Source organism: Pinus tabuliformis, chromosome 7, assembly GCF_031772625.1.
Source record: "Pinus tabuliformis cultivar Carrire ecotype Pingquan chromosome 7, CPIR1, whole genome shotgun sequence".
In the NCBI taxonomy this organism is placed as follows: domain Eukaryota; kingdom Viridiplantae; phylum Streptophyta; class Pinopsida; order Pinales; family Pinaceae; genus Pinus; species Pinus tabuliformis.
In genome coordinates this window covers 1,393,792,784-1,393,802,714 of record NC_142293.1, presented here as the reverse complement: position 1 = coordinate 1,393,802,714, position 9,931 = coordinate 1,393,792,784, and the positions used below count along the sequence as shown (strand labels likewise).

General features: G+C 40.6%; 1 pseudogene; it reads left to right on the top strand.

The window, feature by feature from the left end:
• The first annotated feature begins 703 nt into the window (after nt 1-703).
• The window catches only part of LOC149252871 (uncharacterized), a 66,164-nt pseudogene continuing 56,936 nt past the window's right edge, over nt 704-9,931 (top strand).

Here is a 9,931-nt window from a genome sequence, read left to right as displayed (position 1 = left end):
TGTAGTCGTTCCGCTAGATCCAACAGACAAATTGCGCTACACAGAGCCTGTGCACAACGAAGAAAAGGATGATGCACTGGATTGTATCTACAAAATTGCTGCAAATAGGCCAAAGGAGGAGTGGAGACTCTCACGAGGCTACGATGGCTCATGCACCAGCGATTCAGAGGAAGAGGATGAGTGATGGCGAAATAGGGTGAACGGGGTAACCACGTTACACTGCAATATGATGAAGAAATCGTTGTATTGCGTTAAATGTCAAAACCATGAGCTGCCAATGTATGATGGGCTGACAGTAGTGGATGAATTCCTGGTTAAATTTGAAAGCGCGATACCAGAGTATGAACGGTTTGATGTGCTAAAATGGACATTGCATGCAACACCGGCGCACTAGTGGGACACCCATGAAGGGACCTTCGAAAATTGGCGAAGCTGTAGGTGCATGATGCATATACGTTTTGGGAACCCAGAGCTATGAATAACGGAGAAATACGATGGCCGAGATGATCCGCGCCTGCACCTGACCAGATGGACCAAAGCTTATGGTGTGGAGCCTCAACTAGAATGGGTGCACTTATTTTATCATACCCTGGATGTCATTCCACGGAATTGGCATATGGAAACAAAGCTCTGACATGGCACTGAAGAGTGGGATATCCTGCGTAAAGGATTTTTATCGACATTAATTTTTGGGGACGAGTGGATGGATATTGTGGATGACGCATTACAACTGGTAAAAGCCACCATATTCAGAACATCGCTGGAACCAGAGGAAGTCATGCCATCGGACTGGTCACAGAAATTGAACCAGGCCTTGGCATGTTACAATGTACAAGTAGAAGATGATGAGGATGACTCGCGTAACATCAGTATACCAAAATCTGAAGGGAGTCGCGAGGTGCGCAGCCCCGAGATAAAAGATCCAGACATCACGACACCATTGAAAGCAAAGCAAGTAAATATCATAATAGAGGATGTGTCGAAGTATGCTATGCTTGGGGACTATTGGGACGACACCACGGTTGAAAAAGTCGTCGAGTTGCTTCGAGAATACCGCGATTTATTCCCTACAAAAATTACAGAGCTGAAAGGGATTCTAGGAGACTTAGGAATGATGAAGATAACGTTGAAGCTAGATGCAAAGCTAGTGAAACATCGACCCTACCGATTGAATCCAAAATACAAAGCAAAGGTCTGTAAATAATTGGACAAGATGCTGGCAGTAGGAATTATTGAACTAGTTGAAGAGTTTGATTGGGTAAGTCCTATGGTCATACATGAGAAGAAACAAAAGGGTGAGATTCGCATCTACATAGATCTGCGGAAGCTCAATGATGCTTGTGTTAATGATCCATTTCCAACACCCTTTACAGATGAGGTACTAGAAAATGTGGGCGGGCAGGAAGCATACTCCTTCATAGACGGGTTCTCCGGGTATCATCAGATCAAGATCGCACCAGAGGATTGGAGCAAGACAATGTTTACTATCAAATGGGGCTATTTTCAGTATACAGTAATGCCCTTTGGGCTAAAGAATGCGTCGGCAATATTTTCCCGTATTGTGGTAGCTACGTTCAAGAAATTTATCCACCAGTTCTTAGAAGTCTACCTGGATGACTGGATCGTATTTGGCTTGGTTAAGAAACATTTGACAAGCTTACAATTGATGCTGGATACCTGCCGCCAACACTAGATTGTGCTCAACCTAAAAAAGTGTACTTTCCTCGTCCCTTTTGAGAACTTACTGGGCCATGTGGTTTGTAAGCAAGGACTGATGGTGGATCTGACAAAGATCGTTGTCATACTAAATCTACAAGCACCAAGAAATGTAAAGAAGCTACGCACTACATTAGGACACATGGGCTACTACTGGAAGTTTATAAAAAGTTATGCCTAGATCATGGCTCCAATGGAAGAGTTACTGAAGAAGGATGCTACATATTGCTGGAACAAGGAATGTAACAATGGCCTGGAAATGCTTAAGGAAAAGATGGCATCTACCCCTATCTTGGTCTTTCCAAAGTGGGACATTGAATTTCATGTACATGTCGACGAGTAATGTATCGCGCTGGGTATGGTATTCACTCAAGAAGGAGCAAAGGGCATCGATCACCCGATTGTGTTCGCGAGCTGCAGGTTGTCCAAAGTAGAAAAGAATTACTCTACTACTGAGCGGGAGGGATTGGCGATGGTATACGCGCTCCAAAAATTTCGTCACTATCTGCTCGGAGGACATTTTAAGATGTATACTAATCACTCTGTGCTCAAGTACCTAGTGAATAAGCCTGTGTTGGGGGGGGCGCATCTGTCGATGGTTGTTGTTGTTTCAAGAATACGACTTTGAGGTTGTTGTAAAGCCAGGACATCTAAATGCAAGTCCGGATCACTTGCCCCGAATTGAGACTAGTGAAGAATCGACAAATCTAGAGGAGGGACTCCCGGACGCCCAGTTATATGTCGTGCACGTTGCAGATGGCCACTTTGAAGATATTATCCACTTTTTAACCACGGGCACTGTGCCACAGGGGTATTTTGTCCAACAAAAGAAGGAATTAGTGATACGCACAACAGATTTCACCGTAATTGTAGGCCACCTCTATAAGATGGGTAACAACAAAATATTGTGTAGATATGTACCAGAATTCGAGCACAGACAAATCCTGGCCGAAGCACATGGAGGGGTTGCTAGTGGACATTATGCGAGCCATGCCACAACCCAGAAGATTCTTTGCACCAGATTATGGTGGCCCACTCTACATCAAGATTCGAAAGCATACTGTTGGGCCTATGATGTATGCCAACGGATGGGCAAAGCATCACGGAGGGATGAAATGCCCATTCAACCACAAATGACGCTACATCCATTTGAGAAATGAGTGACCATCGAGGCCTTCAACAAAATTTTGGAGACCGCGTTGACTAAGGTCTGTAATGCGCAACGAAATGAATGGTACTTGTGCATCCTTGCTGTGCTATGGGAACATTGAACTACGTGCAAGAAGTTGATAGGCCAGACACCATTTCAGTTAGTCTATGGCAAGGAGGCCGTTATGCCTATGGAATATATTGTGCCTAGTCTGCGGATCGCAACACTCACAGGTATGGCAGACGGCGGGGCGTTGGAAGAAAGGCTCACACAACTAGAAGAATTAGAGGAGGAATGATTTTTGTCTAGATTCCATCAACAGGTACAGAAATAGCGCAAGAAAGCATGGCATGATTGCCATATCAGGGTGCGCACCTTCAAAGAAAATGATCTAGTATTTCTTTATGACAGTAAGTTCAAAAAATTCCCAGGTAAACTACACATGCACTATCACGCAGATGCGATCATACAAGGAATGATGACCGTTGATATCACTACTCATGACAAGATGTCTACATTATGGAAAAAGGGAGCGGGTGGCGAGAAATTAAGAGAAACAGTACGAGTCAGATATGAAACGAGCTGCCACAGATTTTACACGCGCAGGAGCAGGCGGTAAGCAGTGAATTTGAAATTTGCATGGCTTATAAATCACCGAGGGCGGTCTACACTTCGAAAACACATATCACGCTATTCATTAGCTCTGCACAAGACATGCGCCCCACGATAGTGATCTGGCCGATGGAGAAGTAGGATTCTCTAAGGAGTATGGTGTTGACCACTGCGGGCGTCTCGCAAGCTACAACATCACTGGTAGGGTATGTACCGGAAAAGAGGGAACATGAAGCGGAATTGGTCCCAATGCCATCGCCTCGCCCTGGGACAGGCCGGTGCACTACAACAGAACAACAGAAGGATGGACAGACAATGACCACGGGTAGATATGCAGTTAATAAGCCATCTATGATGTCCCTCGAAGATTGGGATCTTGCGGACAGCAGCCAGGGTCTTGCAAAATTGCAACACAAGCTGCAGCAGATGGTGCAAAGAGAAGAGACAAAGGTTGGAAGTGGCTGCAGTGGTACCAGGAGGTCCCATATGCGACTCCCCCGCTTGTGTTAAAATCCTATGAGGGGGTGTTCTGTGTTAACCGAGCAGAGCAGAATGAGCATCATCGGTTGCGAGACATGGTAGAAACACTGAAGCAGGAGTCGAACGAAGCATTGGAGGAGATAATGAAGGAGAAGCAGGATGACAAGCGCCACTCGTTGGAAGGCGAACCGCGAAGCCAAGGAAGAAGCGTCTAGCCACATCGGCGAGTGACTCGAGACGAGTCATGATGATTGTGTTGGGGGACTGCTGGGTAGCAGAGGCCTCATGTAATGGTTTTGGGGCAGAAAGCCCAAAAAGTAGGATTAAATTATTGTAAAAACTCTGAAGTATGCGGAGCACGAAGTATAGTAGGATTGAGTCAAAGGGTAGTCTGCCCGAAAATAATGTAAAGAAATATAAATAGAGTCAGCCCACGCAGGGATCGTGGGCCAAGGAAGGGTATAAATAGAGTGCGGCTCTATGAGGGATAGGCAGTTCTGGTTTTGGAAAAATATGGAATGTAATGGGTTCTTGAGGAAGATAGTCTAAAAGCATCTGTAAGTCCAAGTCAAGGGTTGGGGTAGTAGATAGAGGCTTTGTAGCTGTGTGCGTAGAGGCTTAGAAAGTCTGCAGCTGTGTGTGCGGACCCCTGCAGCTGAGTGTGCAGGGAGGATCTGAATGTATTGAGGATAAGTGGAAATAAAGATAAGTTTCTTCTGAAATTTTGTGTTCCTTCTAAGTTGTCGCAAATCTGACTTTCATAATATCTGTTTTATCTAATCTGCTTATTGCATGAATGAATATAAATCTGGGTTCCTTTTAATGCACAAACCAGTTGGGTTGGTTAAATGTTTGCTTAAAGATCCTGTTGAGTTGTAACTGCATCCTCCAATAAAATAGCGCACTAATAAGAAAAATATAATCAATCTGGATCTATGCGAATATCGAGCAGCGCGGAGATTTAAAATAGTGTGTGAAACCTCCAAACCACACCAAGACATCCCTAGGGTGCGAAAACCTGATTCCAACACCCTCCCCTGCTACCTCGGGTGAGACTTCATTCCGTGCTCTATGGGCTGTTGCCGAAAGGACTAGTAGTTGTGGGATTTGTTTGGCTAAATAACTCTTCTGAACCTGGGTCAGGCTCATATAAGTCAACATTTTAATTCGGCAACATCTTTGTCGAGGCTTATCAGAAGTGACCAAAACAGAAATAATGGTACGACTCCCTGTTGCGAAAAAGTTGGGCTCAAGAAGGGCCGTGGACGCCCAAAGAAAATTAGAAGCTCGTTACTTACATACTATAGCACAGCCATGGAAGCTGGAGGGCTTTGCAACATAAAGTTGGGTGCTGAGATAAGAAAGCGCTGGAGGTTGCATTGGGCTAACTATCTAAGACCAAATATCAAGGGGAAAATTTCAGCATGCAGGAAGAGAAGACTATTATTCAACTTCATGCTCTACTGGGAAATAGGTGTTCTGCCATTGCTACTCACCTTTCCAAGCAAACAGACAACAAAATAACAATGAAAAGGGATAAGCAAAAGGTGGACCTTAAACTCATTCAAAACAGTAGTCACTGCCATGCTATTTTCTTGGAAAGCAAGGATAGTAATTTATTTGAGGCTCTTGCGATCTATATTATGTGTGGTGTTGTCTTCCAGAGTCATTGCATACAAATTTTTGGAATCGATGTTTCAAACCATTTTAGGTAGTTTATGAATCACGAAAAATGATTCTAAACGTGGATTCCAAAAATTTGTATGCGATAACTCTGGAAGACAACACCACAACCAAAATTAAGTCGCTAAAATTAAATGTTAGAGCTTTCTACTAAACTTTCCCTCATCATTTACTTCAAAATCGACCAGATTTACTAGTTTTCAAGCCCCAAGTAAGTTGCCTTCTTCAACCATTTTCAATCTCATTCTGTTGTTTTTTTATTTCTTTCAGGCTTGTCAAAATGAATTTCTGAGAGGTCTGTTCTTTTACAGGAATAATATATATGTCACGTTAAAAAAATGTCTTAAATATTAGAAAAATAGCCTGTGATTTATTCCATAATGAAGTGCTCAATTACCATTTAAAAAAGCCCATGCTTATTTTGACTATTTTTATTTTTTCTAGTGGCGCCTTGGCTTATTTTGACTAAAAATAGCTTGTGATTTATTGCATAATAAAGCACTCAATTGCCATTTTGAAAAGACCAGCTTATTTTGACTAGTTTTGTTTTTGTGAGTGCCCTAACTTATTTTGACTAATTTTGTATTTTAAGTTTTTTACTAAATGCTTTGAAATCAACTTTATTTTTACTGTAGTGAATTTCTCTTTAAAAAAATAATTATATAGTTATTAAGCTAATCTTTTTTTACAATAAAAATAATTATTGAAAATGTTACAAACTCATCTTTATTTAACATACCTATTTAGATTGTCAACCACTTCTAATGTAGTTGTATTTGGAGGATTCAACTCGTACTAAGTACATGATTAGAATAAGTGATGGTATTCTCTAGGGAAATGTTTAATAGGAAGGATTTCTTTGTGTAATTGGCTATATATTTAGTCTATGATGTGGACATTAATGTGAATCTAATTTTTTAAGATGACAAAATCATAGGCTCATATTTAATATATTATGAAAATGATTAGTTAACAATGTTCAAATGCAGATGATGAGTTGATTACCTCGTAGATAGATTGTAGAGTTTGCTTAGTCTTGACATTTTTCAACGTCATGGTTTTAGTAATAATGTGTTCCAAATATGCGTAATGGATATCAAATTAGTTGAAAGGATAGACAATATTTTAAAAAATATTTAGCTATCATTACTGGACTTTTTATTCAAGTAGTTCACAGTTGGTTGAAAATGCACTTATAGGGATTAAAGTTATCTTGGTATAAATAAAGAATTTAGTAAATAAAATATGTAGTGAGTAAATAAAGATGTGTGTGCCCATCTGTAAATAAAATATTTGGTGAAAATAAGTTATTAAGAAATAGTTAAACATGTAATTATATGTTTAATAAATTTGGCATATGTGGTAGATTATTGGATTTAAATAAATTATAAAAATGGATAGTAGTTAAATTCTTGATATTTAAAAAAAATAACTCTATCTCATTTATTTGTAGTTGAGAATCCTCATCATCTTAACTATATGGCTTTCTTTAGTTTCTTTCACATGTCAAAATTTATGTACATAATCAAATTTATTAACTCCCAAAGGCTAAAAAGCTTTATAAAATCTTTAAAATATGGTTGTATACTAAGTGGAAACACATATGCTAACTTAGGAAGAAACAAGGCACTCTAAGAGGGAGATTAAAGGAAGTGGAGACATGGTGAAACACATATGCTGAGAAGAAACAAGGCACTCTCATAGGGAGATTAAAAGAGGTTGAGATGAAGGAATAGTTGTAAGAGAATTTCTAGATAAGGTAAGTCACACTCACAAATTTAAGTAGAACGTAAAATGAAAAGCATGAAAAATGCCAAAACGTCATCAAATTTTCGTTTGACGGGCTTCCATTTGATGGGCAGAGGGGTTTGTAAATTCCAAGCCTGGTTGGAGTCATTATGTAGAGATATCGAAGTCAGTGTTGTAATTTCCTATATATGTAATTGTTGTTTCCTATATATGTAATTGTTGAAATGAATAATATATAGTGTCAGATTTGTGTTGTGCAAAATCACTCTCTGTTCTCTCTTCTAGTTTTCTGTCATGATATCAGAGAGCAGAGGGCCTGTCTCCTTCATAGGAAACCAGGAATATGTCAAGGATCGTAAGAATTATTATTTTTTACATATTAATATGGAGTGTGTGAGATGAGAAACTAAATTAGTGTGAAATTTTTTGTGCTCTTTACGCTCGTGTGTTTTGTGAACTTGCAAATCTGAGTGTAGTGGGAGACCTTTTTTTTCACTCTTTGCTGGCAGGAGACTTTCCCAAACGTGAAACTCAGATCCAACGTTATTGTCGGTCCTGGCCATGCTTGGTTCTGGATGCGACTGTGCCATCTGGGTGGAAATCGAAGCCATCCTGAAGCTCGACATCTTGCCTGATCACGTGAATCCGTGCAAGGCAGACACACACCTCAAATACGCTGCAGGTGTCGACATGAATTTAACCATGTTCGATTCCATTTCACCGTGTCGAATGACAACATACATCCTCTTTTCTGAAGCTGTTAAGAGGGTAGAAGCACCAAGTGCGCAGGCCAACATCAAGGTTGCGGATTGGAAATTTGCAGAAATATTTCAAGATCAGGACCGCGCCTGCAAACTAGTGATTAGATCCTGAGCCATTCTAGAACTTTTGAAAGGCCAACCGATCGTACCTAAGGTGAAATCGCCCTGACGCAACAGGAAACCATTGATCTGGGTCCGATAATTGGTTGCTGGATCTGAGATTTAGTTGTTGTGGGAATTTGAAGAGCATCAGGAGCATCAGTGTCTGTGAAGGAAGGTGTCAACGGTAACGTCGTCAGCCCACAATGGTCAAAGTAGAAGAGTTTGATGACCTAGACGGAAGGCCGAGAGCTGGAAAGTGAGAGGACTGTTTTTATGCCATGGTAGCTTTTTGCCAACATTTGTGGTGAAGACGTTAAATTTATTCCAAAAGAGGTCCATGTCGCAGAGAAAATGTTGCCCATGAACGAAGATGTGACCTAGTAATTTGGAAGGCTTGCGTTCAAATTTTAAATATGAAGTCATAAAATATTTGTTTATCTAGTTTGTATGTTTGTGGTGTGAGTTGTAGTAGTTTTCTGTTTTTTCAGTTTGCTGTATAAAATGATTGGTGGTTGTTAAACTGGAAACTGGTTGGTGGTTCTTAAACTGGTAGTCTCAGTGTAACATTGATTCTTGTATAAGGTCAAGTTGTTTGATCAATTCTTGAGCACATTTAGTATCCAGATCTCCATCCTATCAATTGGTGGATAGTTGCTAATATCCGACAGATGGTGGTTGGTCCATAGGATGGTTCAGTACTTGATGGCTCTTATCACGGATTCGAGTTGTCAATATTGTTGATCTTGCAAAGTTCATCAACAATAGTCATAGGTCTTTTAATGGAGGTCAAGCAACAACTCGAAAGAGCAGTGTTGTAAGATTCTAAAGTAGATGTGGGTGCTGATTAAGACCAGTTAGACAGAGATTTATGTATAGTTGCAATATGTGTTTTTTTTCTGTTATCCATATAAGCATCAAGGGAGGGTGTTGGAATTAATGCTTCCATGTCAAGTGTAGTTATCATTGTGAGTCATTATTGATTTCAATGTATAAATTAGAGTAGAGGTATCTAAGTAATTGTGTAATTTCCTGTAAATGAATAATATACCGTGTGAAATTTGTGTGGCCCAAAATCACCTCTTCCTTCTAGTTTTCTATCAAAAATTGGATTGAAAATAGATAATTGAACGCATATGCTTAGAGACCGAGACCACTGCTCCACAGAAAAACCCTTCATCAATGGATTCTTTTCCAGCAAAGACCAATCTTAAAGCACTGTAAGATGCGACTATTTGCTTTGATTACATTGACAGCTTAAACTAAAGCTCATTATTAATAGCAATTGATGCAGGGAGCTTGATGCAACCATGGATATTGCGGAGCTTTACCAGAGTCACCCATCGCGAATTCTTTAACAACATTAATAAACTGATTTTGTCACACATCATCAATGGAGTGATGTGCATGTGCAGCTCCTCCTAGGTCTTCTACCTCATTCTACTGCTTGGGCACTTTAGGAGGCCGCAGTTCCAAATCGCAATAGTATTCCCCATAGAGATACGAAGCGAATCCCCACAAGGACAGCACCAGCGCCATGCCCTTCTCCGCACTGAATTTTCTCGTGGAACAAAACCACCCCCAGTACCTCAGTCAGCGGAAGCGTAACGGCCATGATCACAGCGCTCAACAGAGAGCTCGCCAGGGACGTCACGCCGTACAACCCAATGTAAAAAAACTG